The sequence below is a fragment of the Ambystoma mexicanum genome, chromosome 2p (assembly GCF_040938575.1).
Source record: "Ambystoma mexicanum isolate Mex_15411 chromosome 2p, UKY_AmexF1_1, whole genome shotgun sequence".
NCBI classification, from domain to species: domain Eukaryota; kingdom Metazoa; phylum Chordata; class Amphibia; order Caudata; family Ambystomatidae; genus Ambystoma; species Ambystoma mexicanum.
The window spans coordinates 574,318,362-574,345,729 of record NC_090923.1 but is presented as its reverse complement, the minus strand read 5'-3'; the positions used below and the strand labels follow the sequence as shown (position 1 = coordinate 574,345,729).

Sequence of the window (27,368 nt, the reverse complement as noted above, 5' to 3'; positions counted from 1 at the left end):
AATCTTGGGACTAGTAGTAAGTTGGCATTTGCGCTCCTGGAAGGGCGGTGGGAACCCCATCTAGAGAATCTCGTAAAACATGCAAATGACAAAAGCATTTAATAAAAACATGAGGATGTGCAGAGGGGATATTATAGAAATATTGCAGGTTCAAGCCAGGCACAGGGGCCCGGTTGGTTATAGAAACATGTGATGATTATGGTATTCCCAGATAGCAGAACAGAGAGCCCATTTAACATTTAGTATTGCTATATGTCCAAGAATAGCCTCACCTACTTTTCCTCAGGACCCTGGTAATGGAGGTATACCCATGACACAGACCTTGTGTTCTAGTATTTGATTGCCAAGATTTGACCCTCATTTCAACACATGTGACCGTACCGGACATGCAAGGCGTATACTGAGAAGTAAAGGCACAGAGGCAGGTTGCGCAGAATCTGACTCCTCCCAATGCATGTAAAGTGCTTGCAGCTTCCAGTGCTGTCGCCCTTTCCTTTCCTGTATGCTTTGATGGCTCATCAGCCAATCCAGACCATTGTATTGGACAAATAGGGAGTACATTGAAAACATAGAAATGAAAGCATTGAAACGCCATAAAGCAATTACAAAAACAACATCAAGGCTGTGGTATTGATAGCTGGTTCAAAAGCACAAAATGGCTTGTTCCGTACACCTGTATTTTCCCGACTTGAATGGTGGAATCATGCCCATTACCGCTCATGAAGGCTCTGTAGGTTTGGATGCTGTGGAGCAGTGAAGTTCAGTCTTTGGCATGGAAAGAGAATGCCTGGCTTGGCCCCCTGGAAAGAGGGAACCATGAAGCAGGGGGGATAGGCTACAATGGCAGCCTAGGGTATGGAAGATGGTCCAGGAGCACATGTTCACAGATTTAAATCGACCAGGTTAGAGCTATAAGCCCACAGGTAACTGGCAAACTGAGGAGAAAGCACAGTTTGATCCGGAGCCAGGAATGGTTCATGAGTGAAAGTGACGCTGTGGTGTTCTGCGCAGTGGAGCCAGTGCTCCTATTGCTAAAAGAAGGAAGAAGTTCAGGAAATGGAGTGTCCGGATCCAACACAATCAGGGTGTGCATGATGCTGCCATGTAAGGGCGACGCAAAACCAGATATACAAATGCTCAACAGGAAGTAAATAGCAAGTCAAAGCATTGTATCCTTCCACGAGAGCAGAAAGATCACACACAGAATTCTTCTGGCCCCCAAGTGTAATGTCCTCTCTTTGTTGTTATTGCTTACCCTGTCCCCTTTCTGTTGTTGTATGTTGTGTTCTGCAGCCCACATGATCTTGAGAGCGGGGCTCCCGCCCTCGCTCCAGTAACAACGGTGTTCATTGTCTCTGCTTTATTGATGTGCGCCATTATTGTAAGTGAGAATACATTACAGAGCTCTCAGTCAAAACCTAACACTGAGGTCTTTCTCACAGCGTGCCGTGCAAAGTTTTGTCAGTGGTGCCCCCTTGGGTCCTCATGACTGTATTATTGCCAGCTGCTCCTGCATCTTCACAGAGCCGGGGTAAGCTACACTCCCGCTCCGGCCCACCTTCCACGCTGCATTCCTGCAGACCGCTCAGCGTGACTCAGAAACAGGATCCACGAGCTCTGGGCCTACAAACATTTCACCGCCACGGAGGAAACTAGATATTCTACGCACTTGCAGCACGTGGTACACGCTGCATCACACAGGCCTTGAACTTGTTCCAATGTTCACCGCCATGGAGGAAACATCATTTCAGTCACGCCCACAGCACATATGAGCTGCGCACTGCCACGAGGAGAAGCAGTCAGACCACCAAGATGCTTGCACAGCCAAGAACACATTTTATAAACCTCACACACCAGGCACAGGAGAACACGTGCTCTGAAAGGTCTTCTGCATCCACTGGTTCTTCTAGACTGCGACTGTCTGCCAAGCACCCATAGGCAGCACACCAGACCACCCGAAGGTGAGCACTTGCAACCCCTACGTGCCCAAGCCACCATGTCTGATAATGAAGTGGGCAGCAGTTCACAGAGTCCTCAGTCAAATTCAACTGCTCGCAATCCTGCACACAGGGAGGAGGGAGGCCATGAATTATTGCAGCTGCAAGCCATGCAACATTTTGATATCTCCAACACCAGCAGTTTGCCACCAAGATAGGACAGGTGGCTCAAGGAATTACACATCTTCATAGATACGACGGGCGTCAGGGAAGAACACCATTTTAGGGGCATATTATTGCACTCACTAGGCCCGGTAGTGAGGTTCATTGTATTTGAAATGCCGGAAAAACACGACTGATGCATATCAAGGTATAATTGACTCACTGAATAATTATTTTGCACCTCTGAAGAACGTGGACTATGAACGACACATTTTCCACACGTCCACGCTGGAAAAAGGGGAGAACATGGACAATTTTGTCATGAAACTGCGGAAAAGGGCAAAATACTGCGACTTTTACTGCTACTCTACAGAGGAGGCCTTAAACTCACAAGCTATCGCAGGGTGTGAGTCGCCTGAGTTCAGGAAAAAACAATTACAAAAAAGTAGAACCCTCGATGAAATCCTCAACTTGCGTCACCAGCAGCTCTGTGCCCCATACACACGTTGGAACGCAATCCAGACCAAAAGAAATGTTACAGATGTGGATGCAATTTCCCACACACCGGTCCATGCCCAGCTGTAGGTCATCACTTTGACAAGTGCGAAGGAGAAAAACATTTTCAATCTGTCTGCAAGAATATCAAATTCTTCCAGTCGACGGAGTATAAGAGAGATACAAGGAGGAGGGAAAGCCATCACCCGAGGTGGGAAAGACTTCACACAAGCACATGGCGGTCTCCAACAACCAGCAGACACAGCTCGCACAGCAGAACACAAGAGTCATCTCACAGGGACAGGCAGCGTGACGACAGAAGAGAAGACACAGAGCAACACAGATACAAACATGAATCACAAAGACGGGTGCCATGACAGAAGATAAGATACCATGAGACATCGCCGCAGCGACGAAGCAAATCAAACTCGTCGTCATCAAGTAGTGCCCGGAAGAGAGGTTACTTACACGCCATAGGGAATAACACAGCCACTGAATACAGCCCAACCCTGCTGCTGCATATAAATGGATAGAGCTGCAAATTTCTCATAGACACTGGAGCCACTGTGAATGTCATCCATGAAGAAACATACAAGTCACTCACCAAAAGGAAAGAAGCAGACACCAACATATACCTATACGGCACAAATAAACCTCTTGACTGCAAAGGAATGCTTACAGCCACATGTATGTACAAATATAAAAGTCAAGATATACGTGGTAAAAGGAGAAGTACCAGGGGGAAGCATTCTCAGTTTCCGGTCCGCCATCCGGATGATTTTAATAGGTGTGACGTACCAGATCATGTCTGCATACACGTCCAGCCGCAAGGAAATGATAAATAAAATGTTCCCAGCATTATTCAAAGGACTCAGAAAACTTAAAGGCAAACAAATTAAGTTGCACATAAACTCTCAAGTGCAGCCAACAGCCAAACACTATCAGGGTATACCCCTCAATATTCAAAGACATGTGGAGGACGAGATACAGTCCCTCCTAGAACAAGACATCATTGAGCCAGCATCGGGACCCACACCCTGGGTGTCCCCCATCGTACCCGTACCAAAGAAGGAAAACAACACCAGCATTCGCATTGGCGTAGATATGAGAGCATCCAATGTGGTAATAGAAAGAACGACACCTGGCACCCCGAATTACTGACATGAGGCACATGCTGCACGGGGGGAAAGTATTTTCAAAACTTGACTTAGATAAAGGCTACCATCAGCTAGTGCTCCATCCAGATTCCAGATATATAATGACATTCTTTACACACCTGGGGCTCTTCAGGTATAAGCGACTCAGCTCTGGGGTATCGTATGCTGCAGAAATGTTCCAAAACAAGATACACCAAGTGATCAAGCATATTCCCCACTGCTTAAACTATAGCAATGACATTTTAATCTTTGGGGCCACGCAAGAGGAAGATGATGACACGCTCAGGAGGGTGTGCATGGCGCTCGAAGAGGCAAACTTGACCCTAAATGCGGACAAAGTGTGAGCTCAGCAAATTGCCGCTCAAATTCTTTGGGCACATTCTCCCACGACGGACTACAACCGGATCCAGATAAAGTAAAGCCTTAGTGGAAGCTCCTACACCAACCTCAGTATCTGCGGTCAGGTCATTTCTAGGAATGGCGAGCTACTGCACCAGATACATCCAGGATTTTGCATCAGTCAGCACGCCCCTCCAACTACTCACGGGAAAAGGTCAAAAATGTTTCTGGTCGACTGAATGCGACAAGGCTTTTTAAGAGATTCAAAAAAACACATTGCTTCTGCCTCATGTATGGCGTACTATGACCCTGACCTTGACAGTAGATGCCAGCCCTGTCGGCTTTGGGGCGATCTTAGCACAAACAAACCTAGGAGCTCCAAACTAACTCGGCAAGACACAAAGTAGCGTACGCAAGTCGCAGCCTCGCTGCAACGGAGTGTGCATACTCACAACCAGAGAAAGAGTCTTGCTGTTGTATGGACATGTCAACATTACCATCTGTTTCTATATGGGCGTCCATTTACCATCATCACGGATCATCAAGCCCTCACAACCATTTATGGCAAACCGACAGCCAAGATTTCTCCACGCATTGCAAGGTGGGGACTCTGATTGCAGGAGTACTCTTTCAACATTATACACCGCCCAGGAAAGGACAATAACCCAGCGGACTTCCTATCTCGAATACCCTTTACCAGCCACAGATGAGAGAGCATCTGAGAGTGCCAGAAGCACGGACACTGCTCTCCTGAACATCCGTGAAGCTCTCCAACCTTGACTAACATTCCCTCTGTCCTCAACCTACACGATCTCTCTTCTGCCTTCGACACAGTCAACCATACCATCCTGCTCAACCTTCTCTGTAAGAACCTGGGTATCACTGATCAGGCTCTGGCCTGGCTGACCTCTTTCCTCTGTGATCGACACTCCCAGGTTCTACTGGAGTCCTTCCTATCCTCCATCTTCCCCTCTACCTGTGGTGTTCCCCAGGTGTCTAACCTCTCGCCCTGGCTTTTCAACCAATACCTGGCAACTCTGGCCCACTGCATTGCCACTATGCTCAAATTTCCAGTGCTACGCCGACTACACAACTCATTTTCAGGCTGCCCTCGGCCACCTCCTCTCCCTCCCTCATCGCTGATTGCCTAACTGCCATTCCAGATTGGTGTGCCGCCAATGATCTTTGTCTGAATGCCAGCAAGACGGAGGCAACCCTTCTCCATCCTTTCCCCTCTCTCTCTCTCTGGCCGGCCTTGCTTGGCCCTCCTCCTATCCCCACATGTGAGGCTAAGAACCTCGGGGTCATCTTTGACTCCACACTTTCCTTCTCTGCCCACATCTCTAAGGTCTCTAAAAAGTCAAACTTCCTATTGCACCTCCTCAGAGGCACTCTTCCTTTCCTCTCCTTCCCCCAGAAACTCACCGTCTCCCAAGCTCTGGTTCTCTCTAGGTTGGACTACTCTAACAGCCTCTTTCTAAATCTACCTGCCTCTACTCTTCTTCGCCCTCTGCACCCATTCCAGAACTGGACTGCGAGACTTGTCCTTAGCCTCAAGACGTGGGATTGTATCTCTCCAGCTCTAAAATCTCTCCATTGGCTCCCAGTGGATGCAAGGATTAAATTTAAAACCCTCTGCATTGTCCACAAGGCTTTCTGGGGCCTGGGTCCAAAATACCGTCAGCTATCCCTCTGCAAAAACCTCCCCTCTCGAGCTCTTCGCTCCTATACCTCCAACTCCCTCAGGGTCAGTCGTTTCTCAAAGAAACGAGCCGGGGGTAGATCTCCGTCTTCGGCCGGGGCCTCCCTCTGGAACAGCCTCCCTGCCGCTCTAAAACTTGAGGAGAATCATCTCTGGTTATGGAAGCATCTCAAGACCTTCCTCTTTGCATCTGCCTTTGCTGCTCTCTCTTGGCACTGTGCATCTGGCCAGCCTCCGTCCCTTTGGCCCAGTTACCTGCTCACCCTGCCACCCTTCTGCACTGCCTCCTGGCCACCATTTGCACTGGGGACTGTACCTGTACCCATACAGTCCCCCATGCCCCCATTTTCTTCTTTTTATGCACTTATCAGACTTACCCAGTTCTGCTGCCGTAAACACAGCACTTGCCGGCTGCACTACCCCTGTTTATTGCTCTATTATATATTTTATTTGTATTTCTTATTATTTATCTGTTTATCCTGTGCTCTGCACCTTCCACTCTTCCCTTCCATGCACTTTTCCCCTTTCCCTTTCCCATGCATTTGCACGATCTCAATGTCACTGGGCCTAGTAACATTGTTTTGTTCTCCCCAGTTCCCCTCCCTTGCTGCGCTCTGAAACACTTGTGTACGAGCACGATACAAATAAAATATATAATATCATATCATATGACGGCCAATCAATATATAAACTACCTAGTGAGCAGTGCACTGCCCAAATCAGTTACGAGAGCACAACTCCTATAAGGCCTGAAGAATGACCAGCTGCTCATGAGGATACAGAAATGTCTGACATCGGGTCAGTGGCACCTCAAAAGCAAACACAATCAGCCAATATCAGCAGCTGAAGAGAGACACTTCCCAACATTCCGACTCATGAAACATATGCTGTCCATCTCCCCGAAGGAATACTGTTGAAAGAAAACAGGATTGTTGTCCCTGCAAGTCTACAAGACCAAATACTCGCTTTAGCACGCGCGAGACACAGAGGAATCGTGTCCACAAAAAGACAACTCAGGACCAAAGTATGGTTCCCACAGATGGACGAGAGAGTGGAACAGGTACTAGGAAAATGTATAGCATGCAAGGCAGCGGCCCAGCGCACATTTCCTGAGCCCCTCAAGATGACAACGATGCCATTACAGGTATGGGAAGAGGTCGCCATTGACATGGTTGGCCCACTGGCCAATGGCAAATATGTACTTGTAATCATTGACGAGATGTCCAGGTTCCCGGAAGTGCATTTGATTCACTCCACCAGTGCTCAGGCAGTTATACTGGTGTTAGACAAAACGTTTGCCGACTATGGAATTCCCTCCATCGTAAAGTCAGACAATGGACCCCCCCCTTCAGCGGACATGATTTTGCCATGTTTGCAGAGCATCTGGGTTTCCAACATCACAAAGTTACACCCTCGTGGCCACAAGCAAATGGAACAGTGCAGAGATTCATGGGCAACCTAAAATGCACACTGCAAGTCAGCTCAATCACTAAGGGATCTTTCATGTAGGCCATCTGCACATTACTTCAGGATTAGAGAAATACACCACATAGCACCACAGGGACCTGTCCCTAGTGCTCGTATTTGGGTGCGTAATAAGAACCACTGTGCCTCACAATCCCGCCAGCTCCCCTTCCAGCAAATGTGCAGACACGGCCGGGTCAAGAGATCGTGAAAGCAAGTGCAAGATGAAGAAATATGCAGACCGCAGAAGCAAAGCCCAGCAATTTCCAGGTAGGAGATCAAGTACTGGTACGTCAAGCTCAAGACTCCAATAAGGTCCCTGCTTTCAAGCCAATGACGGTAATGCACGTCCAAGGGACCATGATAACAGCTGCTAGTCCCACTGGCAAGGTTACCTGGAACTCTTTGTATTTTCGCTCTTTTGAAGGTCAAGTGAACCATGAGAACAGCGATTCAACAGTCAGCGATGACTCATCTGGAAGGTGACGTGGACGCTGATGACAGCGATAGCGATCGCAACATGGCAGACATTCCCTGCGTGCAAAGCCCTTCTAGAAGGGTGGTTTGCAAGCCATCTCATTGAACCTTTGCAAGTACTTGCTTCTTGATTTAAGCCACTGGGCCTGTGGGCAGGGGGTGGTTTCAGTAACAAGCACAGGAGCAAGGATGTGCAGATTTTGTGACAGAGGCCCAGTATCCATGTCCTGCACCTTTCCCAGGCAAGAACCATCTTGCAGCCAGAAGGACCGTAGGGAATGCTGGGCCCACATGCAGCATAGGTTATCATTTTATTTATTGAGGTGGGCCTATATTCGAGAAGAAACAGAGCGCTTTACCATCTTTATTCCCTATGGATGCAAAATATTATATTGCATAGGTGAAGACAAGAGAGGGAATCCCTTATGCATATCAAGAAACTCAACAGTGCAATTAGGAACATCAGATCTTATAAAACTCACGCCGATGAAGCATCAATAGAAGCATATCTGCAGAGCCACAAAAAAAAAAAGATTGAGTTCATCTTCCCCTCTGGAACCTGCTTTCCCGGAAACTCTGGTCTTTGTGGCGCAGCAAGCGTACCCTTAATTCCCCAGCCTTCTAATGTATTCTACATTATTGTACAGCATTGTTGTACAGTACTCTCTTGCTTTGCAGCTAGGTTCACGCAACTCCAGCACACACATGCCAAGGATATACTGTTTACCCAAGATTACAAAGCACTCTGCGATCATGCAAATGTAATATCAAAAGGCACATGCTGTACTACTTTTCATTGTAAAATAAAGCTGTGAGAATGCTGCCGTTTAAATCTATGTATGCTGTGTATTGATTGTTAAAGAAAAGATTTTCAAGGTTTTTTGAACTGGGATTGCAATACATTATTTCGGGATTAATGTAATCAATAACATGATGCACACCAACTGTGTGTCAAGCATATCATAATTACAACATGCACAACACAAGCATATATGTAATCAACACAATTATCTGTTAATCTATGTGAATGTATTTTCTTCCCTATTGCTTCACTTCATAAATATTTTTTCCTCCCTTTCCTTTACTTTCATTATGGTTCTCATTTGACTTATTCTTTCAGCGTTTAATAATTATGAATGATCTCGTTCTCATTTATACTTTATAACCACAATGTTTATTTGCCTCCCATGTCTGGCTCCAGGTCCTCCATTTTACTCCAGCTCCTGCTCCTTTCCGATCTCGCGCTGGCTGCGCACACATTGGGCCTCATTACGACCCAGGCGGTAAGTTACCGCCTGGGCCGTGACTTTACCACCATGGCGTAAACTACGTTTACGCCATGGTGGTTGGCGGACTTACCGCCCCATTCCGACCTTGGCGGGGCGGTAAGTCCCCAATCCCCATTTACCCTTCCCCATTCCCATTTTTGCCCCATAGGGCATAATGGGAGTGGGGAAGGCGTTAATTACGCCACCGTAAATTAACTCCATGGTCCCTTAGCGCCATGGATTTTAACACCTGCTAAAAGCAGGTGTTAAATCCGCCATGGCGCTAAGGGACCTCATACTCAGGCGGTAAGGGTCGGCGCTGTTTACGGTGCCGTAAACCCCTTACCGCCTGAGTTGTAATGAGGGCCATTGAAGCTTGGATCAGCTGTTCTTTCCTGAGTTTCTTGCCTCGCGCTCCCCGCGCACATTCTGTACTTTGATCAGCTGTGCTGGCATGGTTTTTCCGGCCCTCGCGCTTTCAGCGTGCACTTTTCCTCTGAATCAGCTGTGTTTTTGGAAAATCTTTCCTTACTTAGTTAAGCAGCTGCTGTTTGGCAAGGCTTCCTGACCTGTCGCTCCAATAGCGCACCACCAATCTGATCAGCTGTGTTTTTCAAAATCTTCCCGATCTCGCGCTCGTAATGCACGCTTATTTTTCAATTTTGGATCAGACCTGAAGTCTGACTACGACCCTGCAGCGGAGCCATTCACAGCAAGGGAACCCTCGTGGCAATCACTTCTACTACAGTCCCCTCCTCGTTTTCCATGTTGGCAATCAAATTGGCAGAATTGAGTTGAAGAATTATAATGAAGTTCTGCATTTTCGCAGTGTGCACATTTAAAAAAACGCTGCCGCATACCAATGAGAAGCATGTGTGTGGAAGCTTTTTAACTGTGCTGTGCTACAGGTTTTCAGCTGGGCTTGTGATTATCTGTCCAGCACTGCAGCAGCCATTAACCCTTTCAAAGATGGTCGCTGGCTTTTTCTTGCTGGCAGCTGTAGCCTGACCATGCCCCCTGACCACTGGCTACCTCTTTCTCATCTACCAATTGTGTTGACCGGGAGGCAGGAGCCGGCCCCTTGTTCAAAGGCCCCTTTCTAGGGCCCCTGTCTGCTTCATTGACCGTTACCCGGACGCTACATAGTTCTACTACCACAACCTGCCCTCCACTGGAGCTGCAAGCTCACTCAGCAATGACTCTGGACTACTAAGACTATTACTTGCCTCTTCATGGGTTAGATCCCACCTTCTGTTTTCCCTTTCTTTTCCCCTCATGGTCCTTTCACTCTCCCCTCTGCCTGTTCCAATAGGTCTCCCTGTTATGCTCCCTAATGCTCTTGTTCCAGTACTCACCTCAAATTCATACCTCATTTCTTTTACTGATGGTGCCTTAGCATTTACCTCTGAAAGTCAAATTTGGGTGTGTCATTGAAAGTCAAATTTGGGTGTGTTTTTTCATTTAACTTTGGCCCTAAATTGTAACCTGACATACTGCTGAGTTTGCATATTTCTCCTACTGCCTCCCCCCCTACCTGCCCATGGTGTTATCTGTTTCTCCCATCTACTCCAACAGCTTCTCTATAAACTATCCTTCCCTTCTCACTAAATCTGGTAAGAAGAAATTTAAAAAGGATATCCTGGCCTCCAACCCAGGTCTCCCCATTGCTGATAACTATTCCAGCGCCTCTGCCAGACGAACCCTCACTGACATCCTCTTTTTCGTTCCTTCGCCAGATCTCTGGACCCCTCATATGATCTCTGTGCTCTGTCCCGTCTCTTCCTCTCCCATTAATGGTGGCACCCGCTGGGAAGTCCTCATGTATTCCTTTGACTCCTCCAGAGTCATCATTAAGGTCTACCTAAATGGCACTGTCATGGTGCAAGGCGCTCAGGTCAATCTCCTCCTCTTTGATAGGCGGTTCCCTCGCCTCATCAACTTTCTCTCATCTCCAGCTGTCCCCTAATCTCCTCCCTTGGCTACCTGGCCCTCTCTTCCTTCCTCCTCTGCCCTACCTCAAGCTCCCTCCACACCTCCGCATTTGTATCCCTCCCCGGAAAGTCTTTAAGGCTGGCAACCTTCTTCATCTTGCCACTCTCAACTCTCGCTCGGCTGTGAAGCACTCCTCTGACATCTGCCACCTCCTTGAAAAACTTGACCTTGATGTCCTCGGTCTTACCGAGACATGGTTCACGGCCAGCTCTGTCACAAGCTTTGACACTCTCCTCCCCGATGTTTACAAGATCCTCTCCGCCCCCAGAGCCACCCAGCACGGAGGGGGTGTAGCCCTGATCTTCCCCGAGTGGATTCCTGCCTCCATCCTTCCCACTCAGACTTACTCCTCTTTTGAATGTCTTGTCTACAGGCTCCCTCTCTCTCCTAGCCACTCTCTTACTGCTGCAACTCTCTCCCAGCCCCCTGGTCAAATCACCTCTTTTCTCTCCGAGTGGGCAGACTTCTCCTCCTCCCTTCTGGCCTCAACCTCTCAACTCCTCCTCCTTGGTGACCTCAACATCCACCTTGATTCTCCCTGCTCTTCATCTGCTCTCTTTCGCGACCTCTGCGATTCACTCTCCCTCTCTATCCTTCCCTCCGGCCCGACTCACTCTGCTGGTAACAAACTTGATGTCTTGATCTCCTCTGGCCTTCCCCTATCTATTCCCCTCACAACTCCTCTCTCCTGGAGTAATCAATGCCTCCTCTCCTCTCATCTCATCTCATCTTTTTCATCTCCTCCCCTCAAACCAAGCCTACCCCATAATTGCCACCCACCTTCTCGGACATCCGGCCCATGAAGCGTGTGTCAGTCGAGGCTTTTTCTGCCACTTCTCCCCTCCCTCCCCCCAGGCTGATTCGCACCCTGACACAGCCCTGTCCCTGCTTTACTCCTCTATTTCTGCTACTCTTGATGCTCTTGCCCCTGTCACGAGGATCCGCTTGAAATCCAAAGCCAAGTGCAATTCTTGATATGACTCTGACCTAGCTACACTTAAACAAGTGTAGGGTGGCTGAGAGGAAATGGAGGGCTTCTTGTTCATCCTCTGACAAACTGGCCTGCCGCCTGCCCCAAAGGCAATTACCGACTCTCTGTCCACACCAAGAAGAGAGTCCACATTCAAGCCCGTGTCTCTGCGGCATCAGAAAACTCAGCCGAACTCTTTCAAATCTGCGAGGAGCTGGCCAACCCTGCTGCAATCTCCACTGCTCCTCTCGCCTCCCAGGCTCTTTGCAATTCCCTTGCCGCGCACTTTATCTCTAAAACCCAGGACATCTTGTCCACTCTCTCCTCCGCTCCCACTCCTCTCCCCCCTCCTTCTCTGCCTGCTGACCCTCCTTCAGCTACCCCCCACCCTCTTTTTCCTCCTTTCCTCTTTTCTCCCCTGATGAGGCCGCTAGACAAGTCTGATCTATGAAAGCCTCATCAAAACAGGTCCAACCCTGTTCCTCTAAAACCATTAAGGACCACATCGATATCTTTGCTCCGGCCCTTGCCGATTTCTGCAACCTCTCCTTTGCCTCTGGGTCTTTCTGCTCCCCTCTGAAGCACTCCCTTGTGCATCCTCTCCTTAAGAAACCCACAGCTGATCCTTCTTGTCTGGCTAGCTATTGGCTAATTTCCATTACTCCCTTTTTGGGTAAACTCCTGGAAAAGATGGACATCTCTCAGCTTAATCTTTATTCCGATTTTGTTGGTTCTCTCCATGATCACCAATCTGGCTTCAGAGCTGCCAGAAGCACGGAAACTGCTCTCCTGAATATCTGTGAAGATCTGCTCTCCAACCTTGACTCTAACATTCCCTCTGTCCTCATCCTACTTGATCTCTCCTCTGCTTTCGACACAGGCAACCATACCACCCTGCTCAACCGTCTCCGTGACAACCTGGGTATCACCGATCAGGCTCTGGCCAGGCTGAACTCATTCCTCTCCGATTGACCCTCCTAGGTTCAACTTGTGTCCTTCCTATCGTCTATCTCCCTTTCTACCTGTGGTGTTCCCCAGGGGTCTAACCTCTTACCCTGGCTTTTCAACCCATACCTGGCAACTCTCGCCTACTGCATTTTCATTTTCTGCAAGCATTTTCAGTACTATGCTGATGACACCCAACTCATTTTCAGGCTTCCTTCAGCCACCTCCTCTCCTTCCCTCATCTCTGATTGCCTAATCGCCATTCAAAATTGGTGTGCCGCCAATGATCTTTGTCTAAATGCCAATAAGACACATCCTCCTCATTGGTACACCTTTACTGTCCATTGCCCTCACTCTCTGGCCGGCCTCCCTAGCCCCTCCTCCTACCCCTACCTGCGAGGCCAAGAACCTTGGGGTCATCTTTGACTCCTCACTTTCCTTCTCCTCACACATCTGTAACATCTCTAAAAAGTCAAACTTCTTACTGCTTCTCCTCAGAGGTACTCTGCCTTTCCTCTCCTTCCCTTACTGTTTCCCAAGCTGTGGATCTCTCTAGGTTGGATTACTGTAAAAGCCCGTTTCTAAATCTACCTGCCTTTACTCTCCGCCCTTTATAACTAATCCAGAATAGGACTGCGAGCCTTGTGCTTGGCCTTAAGCCCCGGGATCATATCTCTCCAGCACTAAAATCCCTTCATTGTCTCCCAGTGGATGCAAGTATTACATTTAAAGCCCTCTGCATTGTCCACAAGGCTTTCTGGGGCCTGGGTCCAAAATACCTTCAACTATCCCTCCGTAAATTCCTCCCCTCTCGAGCCATTCGCTTCGCTACTTCCAACTCCCATAGGGTGTCGTTTTTCAAAGAAACAAGCTGGGGGTAGATCTCGATCTTTGGCTGGGGCTTCTCTTTGGAACGCCTCCCTGACACCTTGAAACTTGAAGAGAACCATCTCCGGTTCCTGAAGCACCTCAAGACCTTACTCTTCGCTTCTGCCTTTGCCCCGCTTCTCCCCTGCTGATCTGTTTTCTCTCCCAGCACTGTCCACCTGGCCGCCCTCTGTCCTTCGGGCTCAGGTACCTGCTCACCCTGCCACTTTCCTGCACTGCCTCCAGGCCACTCCTTGCACTGGGGTCTGTATCTGTACCCATACAGTCCCCCACCCACTTCTCTTATGCACTTATCAGATATACCCTATCTGCTTAACATCTGCTTAACCTAGCACTTGCCACAGGCTGGCTGCACTACCTTTATTTACTTGCATTTATTTATTTATTTATTCTGGTCTCTCCTCTGTTCCGCACTTTCCACCTTTCCCCCCTTCCATGCACTTTTCACCTTCTCAATGTCACTGGGCCTTGTAAGATCGTTTTTTTTTTTGTTCTCCCCTGCTCCCCTCCCTTTGCCTGGTTGCGCTCTGAAACACTTGTGTACAAGTGCGACATAAATAAAATATCATTACATTGTCAATGAGATTGTTGATGTATAATGTGTGCTTAAATATAATAAAATCTTATAAACTAAAAAAACATGAAATGCAATCATTTAAACAAAATAAACGCTCCGTTAGTAGTATTACCTGTGCTAACTCTTAAGAACGTATGCTTTAAAAGGATTTAAAAACACAGACATTAACTTAGGAAATTGCAGTTTATGTTAGCCAAAAAGAAAACCACCTTCCACTGTGTTCTACACGATAGCCATTGGCTACTTTTAGCTCTTGCAAAGGATAGCCTTTTCTCTATCCCTGTATGGCCTCGTCAGTGACAGCTGGTGATTTTAGTTTTTTTAATTGGAGGGGTAGAAATGCTCCCCCCAAATAGTGAGAATGACAAAGTGTAGTAAGGGATACCAAACAAACATAAGGAGCGCTCAGACGGGTTTCACCCCCCACCCCTGCCCCATCCGAGAAAAAAGGGTTTTTTACAGCACAATTTTTAAAAAATTGGGCAAAAAGCTGCACAATTTGCAATTGCTTTTGTGGGGTAACTCATGAAAAAAATCCACTAGAGGCAAGTCATGAACACTGCAAAGGAGCTTTTTTATGAACCCTTTTTCCAGTAAGTTACGCAGATTTAACGCAAAACCCTTGAAATTTAGCAGATGTGGTAATTCATGACCAGCTTATCTCTGCGTGTTCCCATTGATGTCCCCCATAATGGCATCGTCTATGTCATTGTGAATCCCTCTCTTTTAATATGTATTTACTCATGGGCTTTGCAACAGGGGCTTTGCAACAGGAACACGCTGGATTTCCCACATCCCCTGAATTTCAATGGTTTTGTTGCGTTAAATTTACGCAACTTAACTGCATCTTAGCTAAGGTTTTTTTTCAGTGAATTTCAAGGGTTTTGTTATACCATAATTTTTTTTTTGTGTACATCCCACTTGCCATACTCTTCAGCCGTATCCACTCTACATGTTCCCCCAATGTTTCCTTTGGACCCACTAGGTGGCCACAAACTTTGGCCGTGGCCACTGTGTATATCTTTTGGGACCATAGCCAGGACCTACAGCCCTGGTCAGTGAGCATTTTAAAACACTACAGAGGTTTCTTTTAGACCCACTAGGTGGCCATGAGCCCGTGGTCACTGTACATGTCTTTCATCCCACACTGACCACAGTCTTCGGATATATTTTAAAACACGAGAAGGCCACTAGCCATGGCCTTTGGCCATGTCCACTTTATATGTCCCCCCAGTAGGAACCACAATACATGTCTTTTGGGCCCATTAGCCAGGGCCATATTGCATCCCTCGACATGTCTCATTAGGTTAGCATGCACCTTATTGCAGCTGAAAAATTCCACTTTTTTTTTTATTAAGCTCATGTTTTTAACTCTCTCCTTTGAAAAATAAAATCCCCATAACAGCGGTTATTTTAGCAATGAACTACAAATAACTGAATATTTCGAAAATATTGTGGTTATTATACGTGTGACACATTTTATTCCCAATTCAGTTTTCTGCAATAACCGCAAATATGCAAATATAACCCTGAATATTCAAAAATGTTCGCGCTCTGAACTTGACCCCAGCACCCCCCTCATACCCCACACTCCCAATTTCACATGGTGTCCACTAGGGGTGTCATGGTATTAGTTTTATGACGGTACGATAACCTTCTTGCCAAATGACGGTATATCATGGTTATCGCGGTATAGCAGGTGGAGTTAGCTAATCTTAACAAATATTTTCTAAAAGATCATAAACTGTCAGATTTATCATCACAAACAAAACCAGGCACCCAGGACCAGAATTGGGCTTTTCAAACATACTTTCCACTGAAATGTCACCCCTTGCTTCCACCAAACACACGTGTGGAGAGGAGGAGGGGAGAGCCCTGCTGCGACTGGCAAAGCAAACTTAATAGCTTTTCTTACGTGGTCATTTAGGCTTTTGGCTCCCCCACTGGCTACTGGTGAAGATGAACATGTTGCCATCTTGATAACCTACACGCCACAGATAAATCGAGGTTGATGGTAGTATACGCCTGTGCGCATGAACACACACACGCACTCTCTCTTTATGTGACAGCCTTTAGTTTACTTGCGGGCCAAAAGGTGTTCAGTAAACACGGACATGTCACCTTTGGTATGGCAGCAGTGAATACCCACAGAGATGAGTGAATTTTGCAGTGTGACTTATTATATGTAAATTCAATGATAGAACCAGGGAAATCCCCCATTGTCATATGTTTAGCAAACATTATCCATTATAAATATATAAACCCCAAAGCCGCCATCCCAAAGTAAACCCTTTTCCTTCTTGGCACTGTATTTATTCTTCCTATTGCTAACATATTGATTGTGTCAGGCATGTGTGGTTTATGGAATGGCATTAAAAACTGCTCCAACTAAAACTACTTGGCAGATGGCACATCCAACAGTGCAAGACCAAGACTGCGCAGCACTTGCTTTCTGCAGCCTTTCCAAATCAGACTGAAAAGCACACTTAACGGTATACCGGTATAAACAATGTGACGGTTATTATTGGTCAATTAAGTGGTTCACGGTATCTTTAACGGTATACCGTTATACCGTTACATCCCTAGTGTCCACTTTTCTGACATTTTGTCCTATTTCCTCCTCCAAAAAGGTATTTTTCCTACTTTTCATTTTCAGATAACCCCGAATTTTACCCGGAATATTTGCAAATATCTCTTGCAGAAAACAAAAAGAATTTGAGCTTTTTTTATTTCTGAAAAGCCTCTCCGTTTTTAAAGCACCATGGGAGATATCACTAGAATAGTGGGAGAAGGGGCAACGCTTCGTGCCCAAGTTGTTTCGTACCTGGTCCAACACCGTCCAGCAGTTTTCTCTCTGCGCTAGAGACAACGTTTTACTTTTTTCCACTATGGGAAAAGGAACGGGGTGTGGGGGTAGGGGGGCTATGCTGAAACTGCATTTTTTTGTTTTCTTAATACCTTCTTTAACGGGTCTTTCCCAAAATGTCCAGTCATAGGGGGAGGGGCGTTTGCATACAATTGTGTTTGCCAGATTTCAGCCAAATACGTCATACAAGTCGAAAGTTATTAGCAATTTCTTTTTTTCGGGTTTCCTATGGTACTTGATACTTAATTATATAATAGAACAATGTGCCAGTATGCAAAACATGTTCATGCTGGCTGTGCCCATACATTTCTAAGCTGGCTGAACCAATGCATGCCAGCATTCCCACATCAGAACATACTCATGTTTGCTTTGTACATAATGTCAGCAATGATGCTATAAGAAAACATGTCCATGCTGGCTCTAACAATATATATATATATCAGTATTTCTATGTAAGAGCATACTGCTGCAGGCTTTGCCAGCAAAAAGGTCATGCAACAATAAGAAAACATGTCACGATTGGCTGCACCAACATAGGCCAGTCTTGCCACACAAGAACACTCATTATACTAGATTTACCCTTTATTCCAGTTTAGTCACGTAAAAAAACAAAAAGGTATGCATGCTTTACTTTGATGACCATTTAATCATGCCACCGTAAAGAATATATCAAGGCTGGCACCACCAAGGTAGGCCATTCTTACCACATCATAACTCTTATGTTTGCTTTACTCTTGTTTTCCAGTACCAAATGCCATGCAACAGTCGGAGTATATGGCCAGACAGGCACAGCCACATTAGGCCAGTCTAGTCATGTAATAACAAAATAGGCATGTGTCATGTTTGCTTTACTCTTGAAACATTAAATGCCACCACAGTGTACAAATATATACTTACTGGCTCAACAACATAGTCCAGACCGGCAACGTAAAAATAATTCCCCACTGGGGAACTGAAGCGGTCAAAAGAATACCATGTTTCCCTTTTGACAGTTAACACCAGCCCAGTAGCGCTTTCGCTGGGTTAGCTTGGAGTCTTCCATAATTGGCGACGGGTGGATCAGCGCCCCATCGCCCTTTGTGGGGGCTCCAGCCCTGGTCCTGGCATAGGGAAGGCACAGTTGGTGTTACTCAACGTTTAATATGGAGATTCCCTTTATAGATCAATAAGCTGCTGGAGTTAATATGAGCCTTTACTGAATTGCCCCATTCCAAACAACCCACCACCATCCACATACACACGGAAAGGACTACAAACAAAGCTATTGCATGTATAAAGAGTGGATGGTTACTTGCCAGCACCTATTGTGTAAAAGGGCTAGGGCAGTATTCTGTGAGATAATTCCCTGTGCAAATTGGGGTCTGGGGTGCGGCAGAGCACGATCAGAACCTCTGCCATCCTTACAAATGGCTAAGTAGGCACGCCCACTGGAAAAGTGTGTTTCAGGTAACTGTGCCCTGGAACTACTTTTGGTTGTCATACACAGAACCCCTCCCAAGCAGCATCGTGTTACACGGATGGCTTGTGACAGAAAGCTTAATCACAATTTGCATGTATTTTTAAACAACTATACAATTCATCATCACAGGAAAGCACGTTCGAGGTTTTAAATGCTTTAGTCCGACAGAACCATGAGGTCAAATGCCAATAGGCACACCACCAATCAGTCCTCCATTCTTAAAGTTCCTGCATAGTTTTAGCAACTGGTTTAGCTTAAGGTGAAATCATCACAGAGCATTACATGCAGTCACTGGGAAGGTATTCGAGGAATCACATGTCACAGACGTAGAGCAGACGATGAAACGAAGCACCCAGCCATCCACCTCTCAGTGCATCTGCTCTTCTTCTGCGACAGAATCCCACCAATGTTCACAGCCTGTCATAAACAGGGCAAAAAGCAATTCTGTTTCCATATCCTCATCGAGGACACGCCAATTCAGCAGCAAACACCATGCGTCCTTATATAACCTAGCTTAATAAAAGGGGTCAACAACCCCGGCCTGTTAATCTCTCAGCAGGGGACCCTGTCCGTAGAGAGTCCTGCCTCTGGTTACATCCCCATAAGGAAAGCACGGTGCCCAGAAAGATATAAACATAATCATGTTAAAAGCAAGCTCTATTGCTATCAAAAAGAGGAACTTTCAGGACCAACGAAAAGAAGAAAAAAAAAAGAAAGAATCTATTAGAAGGCAAAAGTAAAATGCAATGCCCGTCACAGGTTTTTGACCTTAGATAGTCCAGCCAGCCAGCACTTCAGACATTCCAAATCTGGCAAACACGCCCAGAAGTTGGGAAGAGAAAGGGAATCCATACTTACCGGTACAGCCAGGAATTCGCACGTCAAACGAATGCCACCAAATTAGCCGACACGCGTCAAGGTGGTGCGACCGTAGATCAACTCCAGCTAGAAGTACGCAGGCAGGTGGATTTTAGGATCACATACTACGCAGGCAGGTGTAATCCAGAGCTGGGTGAACAAACGATCTGCCAAGGAGTTGAGGCCGCCTGGGACTTTCCCTCTTTTTTTTCTTTAAGTTCCGGTGCCAGTTTTGGAGAAAAACACTCTGAGATCAAACAGCAAATTTGCAATTCCCAGGTTAAAAAAGGGAACAATCACTTCAGAAGGGCATGCCACCACATAGGAGTTCTATCCAGGTCCCTGTAGGTAGAAGGGAGCAAAGGGCGACTTCCATCATGATTGTCCAATCCAGGAGTTTGGCCTTCAGGTTTCAGAAACAAAGAATTCCATGCAACAGCGTTTTGCAGATCCGAGACCCAGTCGAAAATGGTTTCCCAAAATTAGATTGAATGCCTTGGTAATTGAACAACGGGCTTGAAGTGCATATTCCAGTGCTAATCCTTCACAGGGGTGGATGCATTCCTGTAGCTGGAGATCCCATAGGGGTGTTCGCGTAAAGCCTATCACAGGTGCTACGGGGCAAAAAAGTCACAATTAAACTACTTAAAAGAGTAGTTAGAGGAAAAAATAAATAAATAAAAAGAGGAGTGACAGTATAGCGCAAATCCTTCATGTTGTGGTACTGCACAAACGGTAGATTTACCCCCAAACTAACCCAAGGACAATTGCAGACCCTTCAAAATCAAACTATCAAATTATTGAAATAATTCATTCTTAAATCATTGGCTGATCCGTAAAATCTCAGGTGTTGGACATAAGGTGCTGCACCCATACTTTCAGTAACCAACATCGGCTTGGCTGATTTTACCCAAAAACATGGATTGGGAAGTGGTGGTAGGTTTCTCCCCCGGCCCCTTGTGGGTCAGATGTTAATGCATTTTCTGCAGAATGGTGTGTGTTAAAGGGGTTGTTAGTATTAACTGGAGATCTGTGTTTAACTGGTGGTGTGTGCGATTTGCCACTGCCATGAGGGTTATGTGCTGTGGATCAGATATCAGACGTCTTTGGGATTTTGCAGGCATAGATACATGTGTAGGGTCGTGTGCTGCTCATCAGATGTATGCGGCTCACGTGGAGTTACATTACTGGTGTGCAAGTTCACAGCATGAACGATTACATCACAGGAGGGCGACAATTAGGTGGTGCTCCTGCTGGTGGGCATCCCAGGAGAAGAGGCCAAGGAGAGGGGCATCACGGGAGAAGAGGCCAAGGAGAGGGGTGCAAAACTTGATTCGTTTGGAAGGTCGATCGCCCGCATTTATTAGAAACAACTGCAACAATTAATAGATGCATGACATCATCCAGCATATCTTAATATATGCAATACTTGTCAATCAAATCATAAATTGGAGTGTGGGAGGTTGTAATGCATGGGTAAATCCCTCCACGCACCAAAACGGTCCTGGGGGTCTGTGAACCTACCAAACACCCAGTCCCATGTGGGTTTTGCATGTGGGACTCCCCTCCTGCACCTACTGGATCAGCGATGTCCGTTCAGTGCCTCAATGGCAAGTTCACCATTCCACACCGAGCCAAGCCCACAATTAGGAGCACCTTCTCTCTGCCAATGTCCCCACATGTTTGGGTGCGGTATACAATGTGCTAGTTGGGTGATATTGCATGTATATTTGTTTTATATAAAGCACTTAAGCGTAAGTGCTATATAATAACACATCATTATCTTTTGATCTTGGATGTCTGCTTGCATTCACAGTAATTTGGTAATATGGGCCTATACACACTGATATTAACGATACATATGGTGATCCATTCTTGTATGAAATGCATATCACATTAGTGATATCGTAACCATATTTTTCATAGTGTACTTAGGAACAATGTTATGTGATGCCACTTCCTGTTTTGTCAAGGTTTGAAAGGTCATGTTCCATCACTTCCCGTGATGTCACTGGGGTGTAAGGGAGGAGAGGTGGTCCTCTGCTCTTTTTTCTTGCAGTGCCCAAAAACCCAGCCCACCAGAGGCAGCAGGCAGGGATGTCACTTCACCAAAATGCCAGGGGTAGCGGAAGGGACAATACACAACTCTTCTTCTTCTTCTTCGGGTGACTCCCAGAGACCAGGAGCCGGCGATTACCATCTAAATAGATGACGCTCACCAAACTTCCCACAAATGCAGCTACAGACCATCCACAACAACAAACCACCACTGCCAATAGACCCACACCAAAATACATCCACCACACCTCACACAATCCCTCTACACAACACCTCATTAAAAGATACCCCCTTAAAGCCAGGAGAGCCCAAAAAACGACTCAGCCGCCCTAGCTACAATCATCACCTTCTCAGTCTTGTTCCAAAAAGAAGATGCTCACCAAACTTCCCACAAATGCAGCTACAGACCAACCGCGACTACAAACCTCCTCTACCAGGAGACACACACCCGAAAACATCCACCACACCTCACACAATACCTAATTCAAATGCTCCCTCGTAAAGCTAACAATACCCAAAAACTTCTCAGCCGCCCTAACTATAATCAACATTTTCTCAGTCTTGCTCAGCGTCTGAAAAGAACAATTAATAACCTCAATCATAAACAACAAAAACTTCTCCTTCGTCAACACCAATAAGTCACCCACCACCAGTGGCAGCACAACACCATCCACAGGCACAACCAAAGGGGGCAAGAGCCCATCCCCAGTTAAACAAATCTTCTCAATCCGATCCACACCAGCAGCTGGTAACCGTGCAACAGCCTCGGCATAAAACAAATTGTGACACACTCTCTCAGACTGCACTCGAACCTCACGGACATACACAGGAGACCTCTTAAACTTAACAGTGATCCCCACCACAATTTCTACATACAGGTACCGTCTCACTTGAACACTCCTTGACATCATAGCCACCACCACACTTGGCACAACACTGCTCCCCTCTACAGACACCAGCCACATGACCAAACGTCTTACACCGAAAACACTGCAAAGGAGGGGGCACATATTTTGCCACCTGGAACCTCTTAAATCCAATCTACAAAAACCAGGGCACCTCCACAGACTGAAACGACACCAAGACAGTAGTCTAAACTACTACCCAATCCTCATTCCTAGGACCCAACCTACGCACCCCAACCACACCAAGACCCTTAAGCTAAGACAGCAAAAGGCCCAAATCGGTACTAGCTGGAACAGCATAGACCACCCCCTTACCACTAGCCACACAAACAGGCGGTACAGAACACCACCAGAATCCGCAACACCTTACGCAAAATGATCTCCTGTTGCTCAAAAGACACTCAGCAAACCAAAAGCTTACCTCTACCCAATCTCAATTGGGCACAGCTGCCTGAAATTCCGACCCTCCACAGTACTGGCCACAAGAACCACAAAAGCCCTCTCCTCCGAAGCACCAGCCTCCTTACTCGGCACACAAGACCCAACACCAGACACCACACCATCACCCGCAACTCCCACCACCTCAGGACAGAGAGACTCTGCCTCCTCCTGCTCCAACACAGAGAACCTTGAAGACAGAGTGACACCATGGACAACCCCCACTCGATCCACAGGAGATTGGCTCCTAGACACATCCCATGACTTACCCCTCTTCCTAGCAGGAACCGACTGCAACTCAGATCCAGAATCACTAGAACCAGAGTCCTCCATCGTCAAAAACGAGAATCCAACCCGACATCTGCTGCGCCCTTTAAACTCCACTCACATAACCCATCTGAAACTGCTACTCGCCTAGTCAGACCACCCCTTAACTATCACACACACTCCATCGTGTCGGTTCCTGCCACAACACAGGCATCCCTCCATGACCCTCTTGCGCACTTTCCGACTACCCCAGCCCAGCGTTCACAGCCGCCTCGCAGAATTCTACAGTCAAGTTCCCATTCCCCACATCAGACGTTTTGTCTTCCCAAAAATATTCCTGGAAATTAAAAAATGTGAAAGGGATCGTCAAACAGAGGCCATAAATTGCTTTCATTATCAACTGAAACACAAATTTAAAGTCCCTATGACAAAACATCACACAACCCTTGACCTGACATCGGAGGTCAATGGTTGTGTGAGGTCACTTCCGCTACCCCTGGAATTTTGGTGAAATGACATCCCTTCCTCTGGTGGGTTGGGTTTTTGGGCACAGCAAGAAATAAGAGCAGGGGCACCACCTCTCCTCCCTTACGCCCCAGTTCCACTGTGCCACAATGGGGCTTCCAACATAGTGTGGCAGCAGGCGCCAGATGATTGCGTCATCCTGCTGAACAGTGGCGGTAAAGCAAACCCCTCTAGCCCCTATTAATCGCTTCTCTCTTGCTCTATCTAACCTGCGCACCTCCCATCACTAACGCATTCTACCGAGGCTAAGATTAGGCTTGTGTTTATGGAAAACTGGTTAGACTCCAAGCACAGCTACAGTGTGCGAGTAATTGGTGGCGGTGCCGTGTATTTGTGGAACTCTGGAGCTACAGATCAAACAAGTGACTCATGAGCAGTTCGTTTTGTGCTGATGTTTGCGTTTATTGGGCAGGTCCCGCTTCGGTGGTTGTATGCGAGCATGAATAGGTGGGGTGTGGCTATCAGTTGAAACCGTCAAGTAACCCTCGAGGGGAAAGCGTGGGTCTGTGTGAGTGTGTGGTTGTCAGTTTAAGAGTGTAGGCACCTAACAGGTGCAATAAGTGTTGAAGCGTAACACTTCGCTAAATCTCCTTGATGTGCCTATCCTATGCAGGACAAACACTTCAATCTTTTAGGACAGGACCCGTCATATGAAGCCCATTTTTTTTATACAGTCAGTATACTTGCCATCAAATGCAGTCCCCCTGCTCCTTCAACAAACATTGGCAATGCCAACCGTTTTGGATTTTGTGCAGGCATCGGAAAGGCACTTGCCAGGCTCTGCTGTAGTGGTATTAACTGGCCTTTGATGGTAGCAGGTGCAAAACGGTGTGAGTGCCTGGGCAGCTAATAGCAGTGTCCGGCAAATGCCCAATACATATACACAAGACAAAACTGTTGGCTTTGCCAATGCTTGTTAACAGGGCTTCAGTGGAGGTCACGCACAGCGGTTATAAATCAAGTGGCTGAAGGCAGATCTGGTTAAGAAATTTTATTGCACCACTTGCGTTTATGGCTCCAATAAGTCATTCATTCTGAGAAGGCTGCTTTGAAAAAAAAATACTAGCAGGCACTTCAAATGCAACTTTGATGGCAAGGCTTGAATAAAGCGAGCTCATAGATTTCCCACAAGGAGGTGTTTTGGGCAGGGATTGGCAGGAACTCAGTGGAAATGGACATCGGGGATCAGCATGGCCATGGGCAGTCAATGGGTGGACAAATAGCCCAACAACACCTACACGCTGTGTGTCCCTCCTCATGTGCCATTTTCGCCCCATTTGTACTATAATCCAATGGCTTATAGGAACCCCCTAAAAGTCAAAACAAAAAAGACCTAGCCCGATCACCAATTTTGCCAGCGTGCTCTGGATGTTGTAGCGTTCAGAGACTCTAGCTATATGATGCCAAAGATGGACCTAGACCCTAGTAAGGGTGTAGGTGTGCAGGTCTGTCTGAGCATCCATGAAAAGTTATGGTTTAAATCTACAGTCCCAGTCCAGCGTGCCTGGGAACAGAGCTTATGTGAAAGGAACATAAGGCATAGCACAGGCTTCCCCCTTCACCATCTGCATCCCCCAGGAGCAAGCTACACGGAGGCGGGGGTCCTAAGCAAACATCAGCACTCAGCGGTTAGATTAGCGATTAATAAAGCATTAAAGGCCAGCAGCGACAAAGCCGCTCTGATACTACTGTGGTGGCGATTTGGCGCAGTATAGATTAAAAAAAAATATTGTAGAAATAAAGAGGACACCCCCAGGTGTTCACTTTATTCGGTTGCATTTGAGGGTAGAGGTCTGATGCATACATGATTGACTAGGTGGGTGACTTGAGACATGCTGGATCCTACAGTGCCAAGTTCTGCAACTCTCTCTCATGGAGGCCACAGTGAATATGCACTGCCTCGATTCCTGCTGTTTTGAGCAACAGCCATTAGAAGATCCCCAAATGGGCAAAGTCCAGACTCCCTTTCCAAAATGAATGTGATGCCATCTAGACCTTTATAAATACATATATCATTGATAGGTCCTAAAGGCTGGGAAAACCTTGGTTTCCCTTTGTCCAAGGGAGCCATTTTCTACTTTTGAAGTGAAACCACTTATACATTTTGTGTGTATATATTATTTATTTTTCTCTCAGCACTGTCTGCACTGTCACAGCAGGCACTCGTGACTGAGGCTCATGCGAATGTTCTTCACTTCTGGATGGTCGTCTGGTGTGGACTGTCCATTGCCCGAATTTAGGCTGTACGAAAATCTCGTCTAGCCTAAAAATAGGAAAAAAATATGCCATACAAAATATTACAGTGAAGAGGGGCAGCGAGGGTGTGCCCTGCCCCCTATTCACAGTAATGTGAACAGGGGTTCTGGCTCCCAACTCAATAAATCTGCGTCACAGAGGGATGCTGGAAAAGGCGGCACACAAGGAGGTGTGCCGCCCACAGGTAAGGGGGTGAGGGGTAAGGGCATAGTCTGAAATGTTTCTCCTTTGAACATTTCAGCTAAGATTTTGTCACCCAAAATCAGCAAGAAGATGCAATCATGATCAGAAATAATAATGTAACTTTATTTTATTTTTGTATTTATATCAGCGCACAAAGCCTAGAGGCATCTAGGCGCTAGTTACAGAAAGTGCTTAGTAAATTAGAGCAGTGCAAGAGTACTCATAGTTGTTGCCGACAGAATTGGTGAGTGTATACAAACTAGCGAAGCCTCACCTCATGGTGCAGGGGCTACACAAACATACATGGTCAAGTAGGTGAAATACAATATTGGGCTGCTCACCTCATGGTGGAAGGGGCTACACAAACATACATGGTCAAGTAGGTGAAATACAATATTGGGCTGCTCACCTCATGGTGGAAGGGGCTACACAAACATACATGGTCAAGTAGGTGAAATACAATATTGGGCTGCTCACCTCATGGTGGAAGAGGCTACACAAACATACATGGTCAAGTAGGTGAAATACAATATTGGGCTGCTCACCTCATGGTGGAAGGGGCTACACAAACATACATGGTCAAGTAGGTGAAATACAATATTGGGCTGCCTAAACTCATGGTGGAAGGGGCTACACAAACATACATGGTCAAGTAGGTGAAATACAATATTGGGCTGCTCACCTCATGGTGGAAGGGGCTACACAAACATACATGGTCAAGTAGGTGAAATACAATATTGGGCTGCTCACCTCATGGTGGAAGGGGCTACACAAACATACATGGTCAAGTAGGTGAAATACAATATTGGGCTGCTCACCTCATGGTGGAAGGGGCTACACAAACATACATGGTCAAGTAGGTGAAATACAATATTGGGCTGCTCACCTCATGGTGGAAGGGGCTACACAAACATACATGGTCAAGTAGGTGAAATACAATATTGGGCTGCTCACCTCATGGTGGAAGGGGCTACACAAACATACATGGTCAAGTAGGTGAAATACAATATTGGGCTGCTCACCTCATGGTGGAAGGGGCTACACAAACATACATGGTCAAGTAGGTGAAATACAATATTGGGCTGCCTAAACTCATGGTGTAAGGGGCTACACAAATATGCTGGGTAAACAGATCAAACAGCACATGGCCACTGTGGATGAACAACTAGCAGGAAGAACA

At 46.6% G+C, this 27,368-nt stretch overlaps 1 protein-coding gene across 3 annotated transcripts in view; it reads right to left on the bottom strand.

Moving 5' to 3' along the window:
* The window catches only part of MAPKAPK3 (MAPK activated protein kinase 3), a 514,657-nt gene that overhangs the window by 471,158 nt on the left and 16,131 nt on the right, over nt 1–27,368 (bottom strand). For 2 of the 3 annotated variants that reach the window (XM_069644064.1, XM_069644065.1), the window contains exon 2: nt 19,557–20,170. The exons of the other annotated variant lie outside the window; for it this stretch is intronic. The gene's annotated coding sequence lies outside the window, so the exon portion shown is untranslated. The remainder of the gene's footprint in view (nt 1–19,556; nt 20,171–27,368) is intronic. 3 annotated transcript variants of the gene reach the window in all.